The sequence below is a fragment of the Paramisgurnus dabryanus genome, chromosome 8 (assembly GCF_030506205.2).
Source record: "Paramisgurnus dabryanus chromosome 8, PD_genome_1.1, whole genome shotgun sequence".
Lineage (NCBI taxonomy): Eukaryota > Metazoa > Chordata > Actinopteri > Cypriniformes > Cobitidae > Paramisgurnus > Paramisgurnus dabryanus.
In genome coordinates this window covers 43535749-43552764 of record NC_133344.1, presented here as the reverse complement: position 1 = coordinate 43552764, position 17016 = coordinate 43535749, and the positions used below count along the sequence as shown (strand labels likewise).

General features: G+C 37.7%; 1 protein-coding gene across 2 annotated transcripts in view; it reads right to left on the bottom strand.

Moving 5' to 3' along the window:
• The window catches only part of wdr53 (WD repeat domain 53), a 35238-nt gene that overhangs the window by 2260 nt on the left and 15962 nt on the right, over positions 1-17016 (bottom strand). The gene's annotated exons all lie outside the window — the stretch shown is intronic.

Sequence of the window (17016 nt, the reverse complement as noted above, 5' to 3'; positions counted from 1 at the left end):
TTCCAATCAAAACACTGTATGCGAGGTGAAAAATTTTAATCCCGTTTTGTTTAACATTATAAGTAACACGTGAGTCTTTTTAAAAACAATTAATAACTGCTAGTTAAATTATTAATGTAATATTTATTTATACATTATTATAAAAAAAATTCTCTGCAAACATATTGGCATACTTGCATAGCTGTTTATTATTTCATTAATTTGCATTTATTTATTCAACTATGGTGAATATTCATAAACTGGAATAAGCTTCTCATCCATTTTGGCATGGATTTACGAATAAACTGGAATTTTATTACAACTGCCACTAGGGGGCGAACTACAACAGTCGTGTACAATGGAAAGGTGTACAATGGAAAGGTGGTTTATAGCCTATATATATATATATATATGACGTGGAATGTAAGTCATTAATAGAAGACTGGCTATATGTTGTATGTAAATACTTGAAATGTAACCATTTATGAAAGTTAAACAGTTATAAACAAAAGAAGTTTAAGAGCTTTTCATTACAGTTAGTATTGTGGACTATTTGCAATCGCACTTGTTTTGTGCAATGTTCATAGTTGAACTTAGGGCTGCAAAACGAATACTTGCGATTAATCATTTGCAGAATAAAAGTTTTTGTTTACATCATATATGTGTGTGTGTACTGTGTATAATAATTATGTATATATATATACACATGCATAAAAATATACTTTTGTGTATATATATTTGTGTGTGTGTGTGTGTGTGTGTGTACCTGGTAATTATCACGTTGTGGGGTCCAATTGTGCCCACAAAGATAGGAATACCAGTATTTTTGTGACCTTGTGGGGACATTTTGATGTCCCCACAAGGTCAAGCTTATAAACAAGCTTGAGTTACTCTATTTTGTGATAAATGAACACTTGCAGACAAGAAATTTCTGATCTAATGTCTCAGGACCATGGTGGGCGGCGCAATGAATAATAACACAGAAGGTGTGTTAGTATAGGGACGATGTATTGCCGGAAAAACTCGTTAAATGGCATGACACACACAATGTGTAAAAAATTAACCCATTCAATTCAATTCAATTTTATTTATATAGCGCTTTTCACAATTGTTAATTGTTGCAAAGCAGCTTTACATGAGTAGATGTAGAGTAGAACACAGAAAATCAATAGATAGTATAAGAAGTAGAATATAGCGGCTAAGGATAAACAGTGTAAGCGAGCGTATTAATAATGTAACGTATACAGTAAATTGCTAAGTTAAGCCAAAGTTGGCTGACTCTCCCTGGGACTAAAAAAACCCCTAGGAGAAAACCCAATGGGAAAAAATCCTAGAAGGACAAAAAACCCTAGGGAGAAATTAATATATATATATATATATATATATATATATATATATATATATATATATATATATATATATATATATATATATATATATATATATATATATAGACACGGTAGGGATAGGAAGCGGGTAAGCGGATTAAACTGGTTCAGGCATTGGTCGTTGGTCACGCATCGGCTGGGCATCACGTTGAAGGACAGCCAGTAGATCAGTGGTGCGATGACCTTCACAGCAACAGGAACTGGGTCTGTTTGTCTCATTGTCCACGGGGTCGATGACGAGACAGGGAGACAAAAAGAGAATTCTATTAGCGTAGGGGCCGTTCTTATGTAATGCAAGTGTCATACATTATAGTGGTTTAATTCAGCTCGGTTCCAGACAGGCTAACTATTGCGGCAAGAGTAAATTACCCATGAGGTATGTGAGTGCTTTGTTCTAGACAAAATAACTACTGCGGGAAAAGTACATTTACTGGACATTCTATGTGAATGCTTTGTTAAAGAAAAATGTCTTAAGTTTAGATTTAAATTGCTCGACTGTGTTTGATACTCGAACATTATTTGGTAAATCATTCCAGAGCTTAGGGGCCAAGTAGGAAAAGGATCTACCACCTTTAGATCTACCACCTTTAGACACTTTTTGACATCATTTTTTGCAGTGTACCTTTATGGGTAGGTTTCTTAAAAATACCTAATTTTGAGCAAAATGCTGAGATAATTGCATTTTTGTGAATGACTTTTGTAAGTGATCATCAATAATAGCGGAAATATGTATTGCCGGAAAAACTCGTCATTGGCAGGGAAGCGGTTTCTCTTAATTGACAATTTAATTTGTCAATGTTGGGGAAAGAGTTAAAAAATCATGCATTAAAAAAAAGATACACACTTATTGGATCCAGTATTTAGTTTTCAGTAATTGAAAGGCAATTTCATTGCAAGAGCCAAATTTTTATTAAGGCTGCAAAACGATTAATCGCGACCAATCGTTTGCAGAATAAAGGTTTTTGTTTACATCATATGTGTGTGTATTGTGTATAATAATAACGGATATATAAATACACACACACACATACACACGCCCACACACACACACACACAGAGAAAGAGAGCAAGAGAGAGAGGACAGGCCAAGAGAAAGCTACTCAAGCTGAATTTTTTTTATGGTGAATACATACAGTTTGAAAGAATGCATCCGACTGGAATTGGATTTAAAGCCAAGTTACAACCCACATCTCCAACGTGAGGAGAGGGAATTAATGTAAACAAGCCAGCATCTCTACTTTGTTTAATGAAAAGAGCTATACATATTAAAAGTAATCTGAAACATGACCATAACATCCAGTGTTTAGATCTGAGGTGTAGATATTATAAACGTCACTGCACGTAATGGCGCATACTCACAGATGTGATCAGGGTAAACACTCATCTAAAGCAATTAACCCTGTGGAGCTGGGATTTATGTTTTAAAATTAAAATACATATTTTATCATATTTATTTATGTTTTAAATCTTTAAAATATAATTTTTTTTACATTCCAATTTCATATTAATATTTATAATTTATATAATAAATATAATGATTTCTTTTTCAATTTAATAAAACAAAAATTCAGTTGTGACACTGCCACACAAGACTCATGTTTTAACCACTATATATATATATATATATATATATATATATATATATATATATATATATATATATATATATATATATATATATATATGTATACTTGAGTTTTAAATGTTTTACATAGCCTGACGTTATCATACTCAATTCTAGTCAGAATTTGAGTCTGATACCGCTCCATTGGGCTATGATTATGAGGCGTGTTTCAACCAAAAAATGCCTCTGCACTCAATTGGATAGACCTATGATCAATCAGAGCAACGGAGTGTGAAGTATGTTGAAATTACGTCTTTTGCAGACTGACTGAACTGCTAGTTATTTCGCTACAATGACACTAACATTGTGATTATACTAAGCCTGAGTTAGCGAACGTACATCAACACCTACTATGTTTACAACATTTCATTTATATCACAACATTAGCCTAAGTATTTACTAAGTCATACAGTGAGACTATCTCTTACCATTTGTATGTTAGGTGAACTTCATCCATGATGATACCCATTACGTTGGCTTGAAAGATATCGGAGCCTAGCATGTCCCTCCACTTATTCAGCAGCCACGATCAGTAGGGCCAAGCTCAAATCGCGGCAGTTGCAGCTAGTAGTGGCACTTCCAGCATCTGGCTCATTTTGAGGCAGCTAGTAGTGGCACTTCCGTGCAGCAGTGGCAGCCAGTGGTGGCACTTCCGGCATCTGGCTAATTTTTAAGGCAGCTAGTAGTGGCACTTGAGGCATTTGACTTATCTTCTTTTTGGCACCACCAGCATCTTAAGGCAGCTAATCGTGGCACTTCCGGCATCGGACTCATCTTGAGGCAGCTAGTGGTGGCAGCGTGACTTTTTGAGGCAGCTGACACATTGAGGGCACTTAAACGTGCGTGCACACAGAGACCGAGGGTGCATCCCAAACAGCGCAACAGTCGCTCAACATAAAAACGTTACGTTGTTTTTCATTGCTTTATTCGCCAAACGTTTGTTAATGGATTACTGTATGAGACACTTTTGCGTGACTCTCTCTAAAGCTTACACATCAAGAGTTCTGATCTTTGAAGGGCATACTGTGATGACCACGTCTGGACCGGAGACACATTCAACCGCATGTGCCTCTGTGCATAAAGAAATCTGCTCATTTTAGCACCTTTTTGCGATTAAATACATCGTGCAAACAGCTCGACCGTGAGTGAAACCTGCTTGAGCACGGAGGGGAGGGGTGGGTGACGACTGATAACAGCTTGACTGTGAGTGAAACCCAAGCGCTAGGGCACAGATGGGAAGGGCGCAGTTGACATTCATTTTCGGTTGACATTTTCGGCTGGATTTTTATTTCAGCCCGAAACCAATAATGCCATTTTCGGCCTAAATTTTCGGCGACCGAAATTTCGGTGCACCCCTACCAATCATTAGTACACATAATGCTCTTTTTGCAACATATCAATTGTGGATATGAAACATATCTTGGTTGTTTGGTCTGATAAACAAACTGACTGACTGTGTGACTGATTTTTCTTTTACTTATTTTTAAAAAGTTTTACATTCACAACACAATAACCAAAAAGAGTCATTCAAAATTTATTTTGAACGTTTATTCACACTAAAATCACAGGTGTTAATGTACACTGCTGCACTGCTGGTACATGTGAATCTCCACCCTGTGTGGTCAAACAAAAGTAATAGCAGTATGGTATTTTTTATTTTAGAAAAACAGTTTAAAGTCACACACCTTATATCAGAACTTGATATAACCTTAGCATCGGCATTTCCCGTTTGTGCTTGGGGGCACCTACCGTTAGACAAGAGAATTGCAATACTGTAAGATTAGTAAAAGAGGGGGGTTTCCTGGTTTTAAAATACTGTTTAAATAAATTAGAAATATTTTAGCCACGTGTTTCTCAGTCTGCCAGCTAAAATAATAAGATAAGATGAACAAAGTGAGAAAAGTAGAATTCTATTATTTCTATTCCGGGAGGCAGAGTGGTGGCATTCCAAGAGTAACCGTGCCATCTTGAAATGTCCGCACCTACAAACAACTGTCTGCCAGCGTTGCGCGCACATTCAACACACATATCCCGCGTGAATGAAATGAACGGCGGCGAATGCCTCATAGTGCAAGAGTGGTGGCACCTAGTTCCCGAGGCATCTCGAAATGTCCGACTGACAGCCAGCACGCAAACATTATGACAGCACAAAAACCGCATAAACAGCTGGTACAAATATACAATGCTGAAGTGCCACCCCTAAGACACAAAAACTGTCAGCTACCTCAAAAAGTCACAGTTCCACCACTAGCTGCCGCCAGATGAGTCTGATGCTGGAAGTGCCACGATTAGCTGCCTTAAGATGCCGGAGGTGACACAAACAAGATAAGTCAGATGCCTCAAGTGCCACTACTAGCTGCCTCAAAATGAGCCAGATGCCAGAAGTGCCACTACTGATGCCGGAAGTGCCACTACTAGCTGCCACTGCAACGATTTGAGCTTGCTGCCTCTCGCCACGATTCCAGGGTTCCGAAAAGAAGCTGGCAACGACCGCTAATTATATCAATCTCGTTGTGCACGCCGAGTTGCATCGCCGTGATACCCATTTAAGGCTGCGTTCACACGGTACCATAATACGGTTGTCAAATCCATATTTGAGTCCTTAAGACGGTTCCGTTCACACGCATTTCGGTTATTTACGTGCTTGACAACCGCATTCTATAACCGACCTCACACCTGTTATTTTTCGGGTTTCACAACTGTACATACAAAGAAGCTGTGGCGTGTGAACGGAATCGCACTGGACAACCAGTTGTCTGTCACGTCATTCGTTGCTCTCTTGTGTTGTTAAGATAACGTTACAGTGCATGAAAATGACTGCAAACTACGAAGCAAAATTGCAGCTCAAGGTTAATGTGATATTTTATTACCTTCATAGACGCCACAGAACATATTACATAATCCATAGAATCGCATACAGCCCAGTAAGTGAGAGTTTAAACCTTTCAATTCAATTCAATTCAATTTAATTTATATAGCGCTTTTCACAAGTGTTAATTGTTGCAAAGCAGCTTTACATGAGAAGATGTAGAGGAAAACACAGAAAATCAATAGATAATATAAGAAGTTGAATATAGCGGCTAAGGTTAAAACCGTACAAGCGTGCATATTAATAATGTAACTTATACAGTAAAGTGCTAAGTTAAGCCAAAGTTGGCTGACTCGCCCTGGGACGAAAAAAACCCTTAGGAAAAAACCCAATGGGAAAAACTCCTAGAAGGACAAAAACCCTTGGGAGGAATTAATATATATATATATATATATATATATATATATATATATATATATATATATATATATATATATATATATATATATATATATATATATATATATATATATATATATATATATATAGATAGATATAGATAGATATAGATATAGATAGATAGATACGGTAGGGATAGGAGGCGGGTAAGCGGATTAAACTGGTTTAGCCGGTGGTCGTTGGTCGGGCATCGGCTGGTCGTCACGTTGAAGGACAGCCAGTAGATCAGTGGTGCGATGACCTTCACAGCAACAGGAACTGGGTCTGTTTGTCTCATTGTCCTCGGGGTGGAGGACGAGACAGGGAGACAAAAACAGAGTTCTATTAGCGTAGGGGCCGTGTCATACATTATAGTGGTTTAAGTTAGCTCGGTTCCAGACAGGCTAACTATTGCGGCAATAGCATATTACCCATATGAGGTATGTGAGTGCTTTGCTCTAGACAAAAATAACTACTGCGGGAAAAGTACATTTACTGGACATTTTATGTGAATGCTTTGTTAAAGAAGAATGTCTTAAGTTTAGATTTAAATTGATCGGCTGTGTCTGATACTCGAACATTATTTGGTAAATCATTCCAGAGCTTAGGGGCTAAGTAGGAAAAGGATCTACCACCTTTAGACACTTCTGATATTCTAGGGATAATTAAGTGACCAGAATTTTGTGAGCGCAGTTTACGTGATGGATTGTATTCTGATAGTAGTTCTTTAATATACGAGGGTGCTAGGCCATTTAAGGCTTTGTAGGTGATTAGTAATATTTTAAATTGTATGCGATATTTAACTGGTAGCCAGTGTAAAGATGCCAGAATTGGACTGATGTGGTCATACTTTTTAGATCGAGTAAGCACTCTTGCGGCGGCGTTTTGAACCAGCTGTAGCTTGTTTACCTGATTTGCATGGCATCCCCCGAGTAATGAGTTACAATAGTCTATTCTAGAGGTCATAAAAGCATGGATAAGCTTTTCTGCGTCTGATGCAGACAGCATATGGCGTATTTTTGAGATATTTCTAAGATGGAAGAATGCTGTGCGGCAGACGTTGGAGATATGACTATCAAAAGCTAGATTGCTGTCAAACATCACGCCTAAATTCTTAACCGTGGAAGATGGCACCACCGTGCAGCCATCTATGGGCAACTTGTAATCTGACATTTTATGTTTGTAGCGATTCGGTTCAAAAATAAGTATCTCTGTCTTATTGGAGTTTAGCATAAGAAAGTTATGTGCCATCCAGTCCCTTATATCACTAAATGCAGTCTGTTAGCTTAGAAAACTGGTGGGTTTCGCTAGGATGCGATGAGATGTAAAGCTGGGTATCATCTGCATAGCAGTGAAAACTTATGTTATGTTTCCTGATAATGTCTCCTAGAGGTAACATATATAACGAGAATAGGATAGGGCCTAGAACTGATCCCTGAGGTACGCCGTATTTAACGGGGGAGTGATATGACTCTTCCTCATTTACATAAACAAAGTGATATCGTTAGATACGATCTAAACCAGGCTAACGCCTGACCACTGATGCCAACATAGTTTTCTAGTCTATTGAGTAAGATTTTGTGATCTATTGTGTCAAAGGCTGCACTAAGGTCTAGTAATATAAGGATTGAGATTTCACCACGATCGGATGTTAATAGGAGGTCATTTGTAACTCTAAGAAGTGCTGTCTCTGTGCTATGGTGGGGCCTGAAACCTGATTGGAACTTTTCATATGTATTATTATTCTCTACGAATGTGCGTAGCTGGCTGGCCACTAGTTTTTCTAAAATTTTAGAAAGAAAAGGTAGATTTGAGATTGGTCTAAAGTTACTGAGATCTCCCTGGTCAAGGTTTGGTTTTTTTAATAAGCGGTCTAATAACTGCTAGTTTGAAAGCTGTTGGAACGTATCCTAATTCTAGAGATGAGTTGAAGATATTTAGTACCGTGTCTGACACTACATGAACTACCTCTTTTAGTAATTTTGTGGGAACGGGGTCTAATATACAGGATGATGATTTAGATGACGTTACTAATTTAGAGAGCTCTTCTATTGTAGTAGGTTTTAATGACTCAAGATGTTCGTTTGGTAATCTAGTGGAAAATGTACTATTGGGCAGAGTGGTGGCTGCTTGCGTATATTCTAATGTTTTCCATAATAAACATAATTTTGTTAGTAAAGAAGTTCATGAAGTCATCACTATTGTGTTGGAGTTTACTATTGGTTTCTGTTTGTTCTTTGTTTCTAGTCAGTTTCGCAACAGTTTGTGCTAAATAGGAAACGAGGGTTGTTATGATTTTCTTTAATAAGCGTACTGAGATAGGTAGATCTGGCAGTTTTAATAGCCTGTCTGTAGTGTTGAACACTCTCTTTCCATGCTGAACGCCATACCTTTGGCCATACCAATTTTTCTTTGATTCTCTTTTTTCGAATGGGAGCAACGGCATCCAACGTGCTAGAGCAGACGTTGTTAAGTTTTCCTATTATAATATCCAGATCTTCACGATTATCTGCTACATGTTTCATTTGAGACAGGTCTGGAAGAGTGCTAATAAAGCTATCTTTAGTGGTGGAAATTATTGTTCTGGCTAATCTGTAGCATGTTGTAGATTGAGCGGTCCTATCTAGAAGTATTGTGTATGACACAAAGGCAATTGTCTGAAACGGCATCGCTCTGGGTTGATATTTCGATGTCATTAATATTGAGTCGGAGTGACAGAATTAAGTCTAATGTGTGATTACGAGTATGCGTGGGCCCTGACATGTTTTGTTTAATGCCGAGAGAATTTAGAACATCCATAAACGCACGTCCTCATGCATCTTTTGGATTATCCACATGGATGTTAAAATCACCAACGATAAGAGCTTTATCTACAGTGACTGTAAGGTCAGATAGGAAGTCCGCTATTTCTTTAAGAAAATCTGTGTGGTGGCCCGGAGGCCTATATATGGTAGCTAAAATGAACGAAAGCCGTTTGTTGTTACGATCAGTTATTTCCATATTTAGCAGAATTATTTCAAACGAATTAAATTTTATGTTGGATTTAGGCAGGCAAGGCAGGCAAGGCAAGTTTATTTGTATAGCAACTTTTCATACACAGAGGTCATTCAATGTGCTTTACACATAAATGAGAGAACAATATATAAAAAAGAAAAAGAAAATGTAAAAATAAGATTTACACGATAAGATCACAATAAAGACAAAGATACATGAGAATTTAAAATAACTATTAAAGAAAATAAATGTGATTTTAATAAAACAGTTTAAAATGTTAAAAAGAATAAAACGGGAGTAAAAGTGACTTGAGTTAAAGGTGCAGTCAGTGTGAAGCAGCACAGTGCTCATTCAGTAAATGCAGAGTTAAACAGATGTGTTTTTAATCTAGATTTAAAAGTGTTTACTGTTGAAGAACATCTGATCTCTTCTGGAAGTTGATTCCAGCTAGAGGTGGCATAAAAGCTAAATGCTGACGCACCTTGTTTTGAGTGAACCCTTGGTATTTCTAACTGACCTGATCCTAATGATCTGATTTATGGTTTACTTTAAATATTTTATTGTATATTGTGGCTACACCACCCCCTCTCCCTTTTAGATGAGGAACGTGTTTATAATAATGGGGTCTTGTGGGGTGGATTCGTTTAAACTGGTGTAATCGTCTGCTTTAAGCCAGGTCTCTGTTACACAGAGTGCATCTAAGTTTTGGTCAGTAATTATTTCATTGATAATTGGTTCTTTATTGGTAAGCGATCTAATGTTAAGAAGGCCGAATTTTAACATTTCAGTTTCATCTGTTAATGTATTGTGTTCTAATTTTATGTTAATAAGATTTGTACAAGACGAGGTAAACGGTGCTCTGTATTTATTTGTTCGAGGAACAGACACAGTCGAGATGTGTTGGTACTCTGGTAAAAAAGGCTCTATGTGCTGGGATATATGTGATCTTGACCTTAAAAACTTAGAAGTAGACAATTAATTTAATTTTAACTGTATAATAAAAGCGATAAAAAAATAAGCTGTTTATTTACTCACCTTAAATCTTCAGTGCAGCAGCAATAAAGAAGATATTTTGCAAAAAAAAAAACATCTGTGAATCATATAATGCAAGGCAAAAGATGCGTCACTTTGAGAGCTCAAAAAGCAGATATATCCAATACAAAAGTAATCCCCAATGACTAGGGATGTCACGGTACCAAAAATCTAGTAGTCGGTACCAATACCACAAAAAGTACACGGTACTCGGTACCTAAGTCGGTACCACAGTGTGTAAAAAAAGAACAATTATACTTAAATATTTTTTTTTATTAAAACATTTCAACATTATAGAAAACTTTTAAGAGCTTCTGTTTAGGTTGTCTGTGTTAATGTTTGTTGACTTTTCTCCTGACTCTCTTGGTGTACATCCTTCTCTGGCTGATACTGTCAAAAAGAGAGAGAATAAGAAATACATTTTATTTATTTAACATACTGTCTGACAATGACTAATAAATCAGCTAAAGCTACAGGTGCTAAGGTGCACTTATAAACACACACACACACGCACATGCACATACTCTGAATGCAAGCATTAGTTTAATATCACTCACATTGTTGCAGGATGAAAATAGTTATTAAAAACCCTTAACATTTTAATACTTCATCCAGTGACATTAGGCTACATTTTGCTGACAGGATGACTAAATGGCGATGCAATGGTGATGCATACTTTATAAAGTTGCAAATGCAGCGTCATTAACAAATAACTGACTTACACAAAACATTAACATCTAGCATAAAGTTAGCTGGTTACACGGCATTAATGCCAGCTGCCTCAAACAAACATAATATAGGGTCTGGGTTTCAGTATAAAATTAAAGTTTTACAGTTTCTATATAATGTTATTGTGAATTAAAACTTACCTCGAATTATTTAAAGAGATCGGGGTGTGTGTCTTTCAAGAGCTTTGCCAAATTCTATGTTTGATAGCGACAAACTACTTTAGAGAGATTCCCGTGTGCTCTTCTGAGGCGTTCTTCCTCTTCTTTAACTCTTGTGGAGTGTCAAATACACACGCGCGTATATGCTGCCCCCATCAGTCCCGGAAGAGTATTGCAGCCTCGGTACCTCCGGTACCAGAGAAAGCGGGTACCATCATTTAAAAAAAAAAATTGGTATCGACTTGGTACCGAAGTATCGGTTCTCGTGACATCCCCACCAATGACTCCTGGTGACAGTTTGGCTGCTTGTGAAGCAAATCGGTCGGTTTTTGCAGGATATTGAATGTTATTTACAACATTATTAGCATCCATACTGAACCTTGGCTTTTACGCTCCCGCTCTGTAGGTGGCACTACGAGGCTGGTTTTGCCTGCGGTTAGTAAACCATACTCTCTGCCCCACCTATAGAGCGGGAGGGTAAGCGCACTTCCTTTTTGGCTGCGTTAATAATGCTGTAAATAAAGTTCAATTTCTTGCAAAAATGTATCGATTTGTCATTATGATTACTTTTGTATTGGATATATCTCCTTTGGTAAAACGGGCAGTTGCTGACACTGATTTTATGTTCATTCATTTTGGAAATTAAAACTTTAAATATAGAACCACCCTTGCTTATTTTTTCTGCACAATGGTAAGCGTTACACAAGCCAGCTTTTTTTGTTAATTACATAAATAAAGTTTTGCCTATTGCATAAATAATACTTCTTTTTTAACATTTACCTCTGTTACTATGGTTACAGGCACCGTGTGCAACTAGCATGCGGGTTTGAGGTCGAATGCTCGTTCATACAGGCAGTGTTATATTTGTGTCTTTAATTTGCTGTGTGAACAGGACACTCCCGATATTTTGCCGTATGAACTCAGTTGCTTCTTTAACTTTGTCCTCCATAAGTGCGACCAACTTTTGCCGAATCCCGTAGGAAGGACGGCAAAAACTTCTTTCCGATCCACAAATGCCTTGCTCCCGTTTCTCTGTTCCTCTTAAAATCAATGCTCTGTCAAAATCTTTTAGAACAGACTCAATGTCAGAATTCACAGATCTGAATTCTACAGCGGCAGCCATTTCGTTGTAAATAGTCTTAGCCATTTTATCTCTTACTTTTAATTTGTCTGTATGTCTTTTATTTTGATACGGTCTACCTGTCATGTGAGTGATCACATGACAGGAAACAGGAAGTGACTCTATAAAAGGAAGTAGCAAAGAGCACATAGGGAGCTAATGCTAAAGCTTAAACAAACTGTTGCTGGTCAGTGGAGTTACTTTTATTGGACCTACCTTTCCAGAGTTTGGATTAACACTATCATTGGATTGTATATACACTGGAGAACACTTTGCACATTTGGACTTTCAACACGCTTCAACTTTTAGATTGTTTTGGGTTTGGTTTTCTTGTATTCCTTTCTTTTAACAATCTTAAGTTTTAATGTGTTGTTTTAAGTTCATTGTGATCCTTGTAAATACACTTATTTGATTTAATTTCACTTGTTTGTCATCCTTTAAAGTGCCCATATTATGAAAAACTCACTTTTTCTGGGTTTTGGGGTGTTATTTTGTGTCTCTGATGCTCCCACACGCATACAAACTTGGAAAAAAATCCATCCATGCTGTTTTGAGTGAGATACAGGTTTCTGAATGTCCTCTGCCTTGAGTCTCAGATTGCGCCAGTTAAAACTTAGCTCCGTTGTGACGTAACAAACCGTTTCGTCACATTCAGTTTGAATTTTCCCGCCCACCACCCCACTCCCAGGTCTCCACCCACCAGGTAGCTAGAGAGCATAGAGCAGTCACTTGAATGAGACCCTCTGTGCTGTTATCATCTCTCACGGAAATAACAGCGCTATTTGAATATTATGGATTATACTCCCACCTACTTTTAAAAACAAAGTTTTAACGCGTGGTTATTGGAACCCGGAGTAATCTTATATACAGTGTGTTACGACGCAAACAGTCCTCATATTGTAGGCGATAAGACCTTCATGCGAAATCTGATGTAAACAACATACTATGTATCTATATTTCACAGATTATAAGCATTTGTGGACAAAAATGGTAATTGGATGTATTTTATTGGACTTTCATGGATCATTCACACATCTGAAACAGACTGGATTCGATTCGCGATCGCGTTGTTTCATCACAAAAGGTAAGAAGTCACGTTGTATTTTGCATGTTGTCATCTTCTGTCACAAAATACTACATTTATGATGCTAGAGCTAAAAGCTTTTTGCCAAACTAACCGAGACCGTACGCCCTGGCTTTTCTAACGAGGCGAGCCTCTAATAACTTTACGGTCCGCATAGGTATATAAGTTACACTGTCCGGACCTCCCGCTAGCTTCTAGCAATTAGCACGCGGTCCACAAGCAGTATACAACCCCCGCCGGGTCTTAATTTCTGTAATTTGCGAAAATAATGCGTTTGAAAATGTTTTATAATGGGAATATGTTAGCATTGTCCTGGGAAAACGAGTTTATTGTTGTGACTGCTAACTTAACATCACAATTTACTCTGGAATCATTGTGTGTCATGAGTTTCTTCTCCTGTAGTGTACTTATTAGTGATACTTTTCTGCATGATTTGTCTGTTGGCAACATAAACCGTTAATAATAATAATATATAAAATAATAACACAGTATGGTCTGTACTGCTCACGATACCACTGAGCATGCGCACGATCACATGACGTTAGTAGTGGGGCGTGATCAAAGGAGCAGTAGCTCATAAATATGTAAGACTAGCTCAAAACGGCACAATCTGAACTGCCCTGAAACAGAGGCTACTAGAGATGGGTAACAATCTTTTCCTACAAGCTATTTCGACCAAACAACTTTTGAAACATGCTTTATGAAACTCATACACCTATATAACTTGTGGAAAAGCAGTCATAAGATGGGCACTTTAACATTGTTTTAACTTCACACAGTAAGATCTGGCCCCTTTTAACTATTTGTAACTCAGCTGATAGGGCTGATCGTTACACAGTGACTCATCAAGGGGGATTTCTACAAAATGAAATTAACAGGGACAGATTACTCCATTAAGTAGGGACTATAGACGAAAATTAGCTGTGGTGCTAACTCTAGCATTTTACATTGTGTACTTGTACTGATGTTCATCAATATGCACTGTCCCTATCTAAATAAATAAACTAAATAAGAAAAAATAAGTGTTACATTAGCACAGTCATTATTTTGTGTTACAACTTTCCCTATTGTCGTTGGTGCAGTGGATTGCACAAACCCCTGTGCCAGGTATATAATACTTTTTTAAAGGGGCGGTGAATTTGTCGATTTTATTGTTTTATAATGTTGTCTGAGGTCTACTTATGATGTTCGCGTGGTTTTTACATTCAAAAACATCAAAAACAATAAGTAATAAGCTATTTTGTAACATGGATTAGTGGCTCTCTGGAGAAAAGCTTTGTCTGAAGGGGCGGGCCGCATTGAAGACCTGGACGTAAACACCCACTGCTATGATTGGACAGCTTCATTCCCCATCATTACATGTGGGGAAATGTTATAAAAACATTAATGTGTGAAAATAGCAGCCGAACACATATACAGTCTTGTTCAAAATAATAACAGTACAATGTGACTAACCAGAATAATCAAGGTTTTTAGTATATTATTTTATTGCTACGTGGCAAACAAGTTACCAGTAGGTTCCGTAGATTCTCAGAAAACAAATGAGACCCAGCATTCATGATATGCACGCTCTTAAGGCTGTGCAATTGGGCAATTAGTTGAAAGGGGTGTGTTCAAAAAAATAGCAGTGTGGCATTCAATCACTGAGGTCATAAATTTTGTGAAGAAACAGGTGTGAATCAGGTGGCCCCTATTTAAAGAGTAACTAAACCCTAAACCAACTTTTTATAGTTAATGATCTGTAAGAATGATGATTTATTGGTGCTGTTCATTGATTTTAGTAAGTTTTTTGACATTTGGGTATAAAGTGTTTCAATACTACAATATATGGTGTAAAAACGTCTGAGTGCTGCCCTCTTCAGGGTGAACGGTGGCTATTGCAGTTGAATTTTCCTATTGGATGATGGGTCCAAAAAATGACTCGTGACGTAAGCAGGTTCAAGCTCACCACGCCCTTGTTACGATCTCACAACACACTTAGTTCGTCCCCTCTATCTCCGTTGGGGTCTGCCCACTTTTCTTGCATTTTTCAAATATTGCCAGTGGGCGGAGTCAGGCTCTGACCAGGGGTTTAGTTACGCTTTAAGGATGAAGCCAACACTTGTTGAACATGCATTTGAAAGCTGAGGAAAATGGGTCGTTCAAGACACTGTTCAGAAGAACAGCGTACTTTGATTAAAAAGTTGATTGGAGAGGGGAAAACCTATAAAGAGGTGCAAAAAATTATAGGTTGTTCAGCTAAAATGATCTCCAATGCCTTAAAATGGAGAGCAAAACCAGAGAGACGTGGAAGAAAACGGAAGACAACCATCAAAATGGATAGAAGAATAACCAGAATGGCAAAGGCTCAGCCAATGATCACCTCCAGGATGATCAAAGACAGTCTGGAGTTACCTGTAAGTACTGTGACAGTTAGAAGACGTCTGTGTGAAGCTAATCTATTTTCAAGAATCCCCCGCAAAGTCCCTCTGTTAAAAAAAGGCATGTGCAGAAGAGGTTACAATTTGCCAAAGAACCCATCAACTGGCCTAAAGAGAAATGGAGGAACATTTTGTGGACTGATGAGAGTAAAATTTTTCTTTTTGGGTCCAAGGGCCACAGGCAGTTTGTGAGACGACCCCCAAACTCTGAATTCAAGCCACAGTACACAGTGAAGACAGTGAAGCATGGAGCATGATATGGGCATGTTTCTCCTACTATGGTGTTGGGCCTATTTATCGCATACCAGGGATCATGGATCAGTTTGCATATGTTAAAATACTTGAAGAGGACATGCCCTTGAAATGGTTGTTTCAACAAGACAATGACCCAAAACACACTAGTAAACGGGCAGAGTCTTGGTTCCAAACAAACAAAATTAATGTTATGGAGTGGCCAGCCCAATCTCCAGACCTTAATTCAATTGAGAACTTGTGGGGTGATGCTGTTTCTGAAGCAAAACCAAGAAATGTGAATGAATTGTGGAATGTTGTTAAAGAATCATGGAGTGGAATAACAGCTGAGAGGTGCCACAAGTTGGTTGACTCCATGCCACACAGATGTCAAGCAGTTTTAAAAAACTGTGGTCATACAACTAAATATTAGTTTAGTGATTCACAGGATTGCTAAATCCCAGAAAAAAAAATGTTTGTACAAAATAGTTTTGAGTTTGTACAGTCAAAGGTAGACACTGCTATTTTTTTGAACACACCCCTTTTAACTAATTGCCCAATTGCACAGCCTTAAGAGCGTGCATATCATGAATGCTGGGTCTTGTTTGTTTTCTGAGAATCTACTGAACCTACTGGTAACTTGTTTGCCACGTAGCAATAAAAAATATACTAAAAACCTTGATTATTCTGGTTAGTCACATTGTACTGCTATTATTTTGAACAAGACTGTATGTTTGAGCCACAAAATATTCTGGGTGCTAAAGATGATACACATAAATGACAATACGTATAGTAAAGTAGAAACAAAACTTTAAACTCGACGTGACTAAAGTACCGTATACTACACAGTAAGCGCGCATCAGATTATAAACTGCGGCTGATAAGCTCTTATCAATAACTTTGTATATTTCTATTGTGCTTGTGAGGTTGCTCTTAGATACACGTAACGTTACATACCATAGTTATATGATAAAGAGCTTTGTTGAGTGTTTGACTGTTCAAACACAACT